The sequence below is a fragment of the Helianthus annuus genome, chromosome 7, assembly GCF_002127325.2.
Source record: "Helianthus annuus cultivar XRQ/B chromosome 7, HanXRQr2.0-SUNRISE, whole genome shotgun sequence".
Taxonomy (NCBI): Eukaryota; Viridiplantae; Streptophyta; class Magnoliopsida; order Asterales; family Asteraceae; genus Helianthus; species Helianthus annuus.
In genome coordinates, this window is record NC_035439.2 from 13017460 (window position 1) to 13021416 (window position 3957).

Consider the following 3957-nt stretch of genomic DNA (forward strand, 5'->3'; position numbering starts at 1 on the left):
GCTGCTGGTTTCTCCATTGCTCCCGCTTCCTCTAACAACAGCAACACAGCATTATTGTCTCAAGGTGGTTTTCAGATGTTTCGCAATACTTCATCCGCTACTCCAACTTCAGCAAAGGTGCACTCATCTGGATCCTCTAATCAAGTCGTCTCTCCAGCTTCTCCTGCTTCAATTCCAAATTCTGGAAATATCTCTACTGCTGCTTCTGCTTCCGCTTCAAACAACAAAATGATAGCCTTCTTTGCTAAACAATCAAAGGAAAACTTGGATATCGCAGCTTCAGTGATCAACTGTTTGAATGCTTTTATTGCAGGAAAACTTGATCCACCAAAGTGGAGTCCTGATGATCTGACACAGATTCATCCAGATGATGTTGAAGAAATGGACATCACCTGGCAGATGGCAATGGCAGCTTTCAGAGCCCAAAAGTTTGTGAAAAAAACAGGTAAAAACAGGTGGGGAAATGCATGGAATGGAGCTGCTAAAGTGCCCTTTAATCTTTGTTGCTTCAACTGTCATGAGGAAGGACACTATGCTCGAAACTGCCCGAAGCCACTTATAAACAGAGATCAAACTCCTGCAACTCCTGCCCAACCTGCAACTCCTAATCGAGAAAGAGCTCTTGTGACCACTACAAGTATAGCAGATGCTGCTGCTTCTGGAAGTCCACAGCCGCAAGGATTAGCACAAGCACTGGTGGTTCAGCCCAACCTCAATTTTGATTGGACTTCAGAAATTGAGCGTCTGAACATATCAGCTCCAGAGAATCAAACTGCTACATCCAACATTGCATTCATGACTTCAAGCGAACATAGCCCAAAGCCAGAGGAAGAGACTGCAACTGATGACTTTGCGTTCATGACTCAAATTCTTTCAGCTCCTGTTAAAGGTCTCACCAAAGAAGAGGTAATTTCCGTTTTCTGTACTCCTGAGTGTAGGGAAAGGGTTGAGGCTTATAGAATACACAACGCTGAGCTCATTCAAGATTATAATGACATAAAAAATAAGAACTTTACTTTGTCAAAAAATGAGAAACTGTATAAAGAAAAAATTGAGGCTCAGCGAAAGGACATCATCAAACTAAAGGATGATGTGAGTGTAAAAACAGCCCATTTCCTAGAAGCTCAAGAAAAGGTGTGCATTTTAACAAAGGAACTGGAAGATATTAGAAACAGATATCAAATTAATGAACTTAATATCAAGAAGTTTGATTCTTCCAGTAAATTGGTTAAAAATCTTTGTGATCAACAAATCGCTTTTAAAGAAAAGAAAGGGCGTGGCTTGGGTTACACTCAGACTCCTCCTCCGTACAATGATAATTATACTTATCTACCAATGACCGAGGAGGAGATGATAAATGAGAGTAAAATGACGTATGGTTCGAAAAACCACAAATCGTCTGTTCATGACAGACATGTTGAGCCACAAAAGTCTACTCCATTGAATTTTGTTCACAAAGGCACAATTGATCCTAATGTTTCATCTTCGTGTGCAGATGATAGCTCTGAAGTAAAGTGTGATGATGTTCATGGGAGTGAACCGGTTATTATTTCAAATGTTTCTGAACCATATTTTGAACATTATTCTAAACCAACTGAGTCTGACATTGCTTTTACTAGTTCTTTGTTTGCGTCGTTTTCAGCTTATGTTTCGTCTTGTGAGCCTGTTGTTTTAGGCAAAACTGATAATGTTTGTGTTGATGATTTGAAAAATAAGTGTGGTGATGATTGTTTTTCAGCTAATGTTTGTGATCCTAACATCTCTAATGTTTCAGCTTGTGAAAATCTTACAGGTGAGGTCCCTCAGGATGCATTCAGTGAAACCACTGAAACGACTTCTCAAAAAAATCAAGAGTATCCTGATTCTTCTTCTGAATCTGTCTCAGTGGGTGTCCCTAATGTTGAATCTAGTGGGACCCCATTGGAAACTGAATTAAACAATGAACCTGAAACTGTGTTACATGATCAATGCTCTGAGGAAATGCACATTGATGAAACTTCTTCATGTTCAGAAAAAGAACCTGATTCAGTTTCACATGACAAATGCATTGAGGAAGAGCATATTGTTGAGACTTCTTCTTGTTCGGGAAGTGAACCTGAATCAGTTTCATATGATAAATGCCTTGATAAAACGCATTTGGATGACATTTGTACATGTTCAAATTCTGAATCAAGATTAAGTGAAAATGAAAAGGATGCTGATCTAAGAGAGAAATCTTTAAAAGAAAATTTATCTAAATAAAAACCACAAGTCAAATCATCTAAATCCTCAGAGCAATCACAAGTCAAACATGTTCAGAAAATTAAAACATCAAATCACATGAAATCAAGCAAACAGAGTCAAAATGTCAAGAATATTCAAAATATGAAACGTCAAACATGTTTTAACTGTGGCATTGCTGGTCACATTGCCAGAAATTGTGGTAAACTCCCAAGGACATCGAACAAGAAAACATCAGGGCGAAATCAGAAGGTCACGTATAACCGATATCACTGTTCGGAGTCCATGATGTCTGCAAGGACTAAGACAATGAAGAACAACAATCATAGGACTAGACCTTCTGATCAGGATTGGAATGCAGCCAAACGCTATAATCAATATCAGAATAGACAAACAAATTTTCAGCGTAATCGAAGTAATTCTTTTGGTAATGCTTTTGAAAGTTTCAATTCTAACTGGTCAAGACAGTTTTGGAAACCTAAAGCTAATGGTATGCAATCCAATTCAATAAAATCATGTCATCAAAATGTCGCCAAAAGGGATGTTTCAAAATTTCTGAATAAAGATAATTTAGTGTGGCAGAGAGTGACGTACATTGATGCACAAGGAAAACCCAGATCCACTATGGGCTGGGTTCCTAAATCTAACTAATCCCGCTAATCGTGCAGGAACAGCTGTGGAGGACTACCGTGCGCCTCTGGTACATGGATAGTGGCTGTTCCAGGCACATGACAGGAGACTTATCCCAACTGGTAAATGTCAAAGAGTTTAATGGTGGATATGTCTCATTTGCGGGAGGAGAGTCAGGCAGAATCATGTTAAAAGGAACTGTTCAAAACGGCGTCTTAAGCTTTGAGAATGTTAATTATGTTCCAGAACTGAAACACAATCTGTTAAGTATTTCGCAGATCTGTGATCAAGGGAATTCAGTTCATTTCACGAAGAAGGGGTGTCATGTTCTTAAGCCTGGGATTGTTATTCCAGAAGACTGGTTCTTGATGACAGCTGAGAGAAAGGGAAATGCTTACGTTATTGATATGAACAAGAAACCGTGTGAAGAGATCACTTGTCTATTTTCAAAGATTTCGGAGCATGATGGTCTGCTGTGGCATCGTCGACTTGGGCATGTGAATATGAAAAACCTGAATCGTCTAGCTAAAGGTCAACTGGTACGTGATCTTCCAATCAAGGACTTCATGTTGGTGGAGAAATGTGTTTCTTGTGCGAAAGGGAAAGCTCATCGAAAACCTCATAAGACTAAACCAGCACCTTCGACAAAAGCTGTACTCGAACTACTTCACATGGATCTTTTTGGTCCAGTGAATGTGCTGAGCATTGGGAAGAAAGCTTACTGTCTGGTAATCGTCGATGATTACTCTCGCTACACTTGGGTGTATTTTCTCAGCCACAAAAATGAAACTGCTGTCTTGGTAAAACAATTCATTACTTTGGCTGAAAATCAAGCGAGTACTAAGGTGAAGGTTATTCGATCAGACAATGGGACAGAATTCAAGAACGTTACTTTGGATACTTTCTGTATTGATAAGGGAATCGATCGTCAGTTCAGTGCGCCTCGAACTCCACAACAAAATGGAGTGGCTGAAAGAAGGAATCGTACTCTCATTGAAGCTGCGCGTACTATGCTGGCTGATACTATGCTGGCTGATTCAAAGCTTCCTAGCTTCTTTTGGGCCGAGGCTGTTAGCACGGCTTGTTATATCCAGAATCATGCTTTAA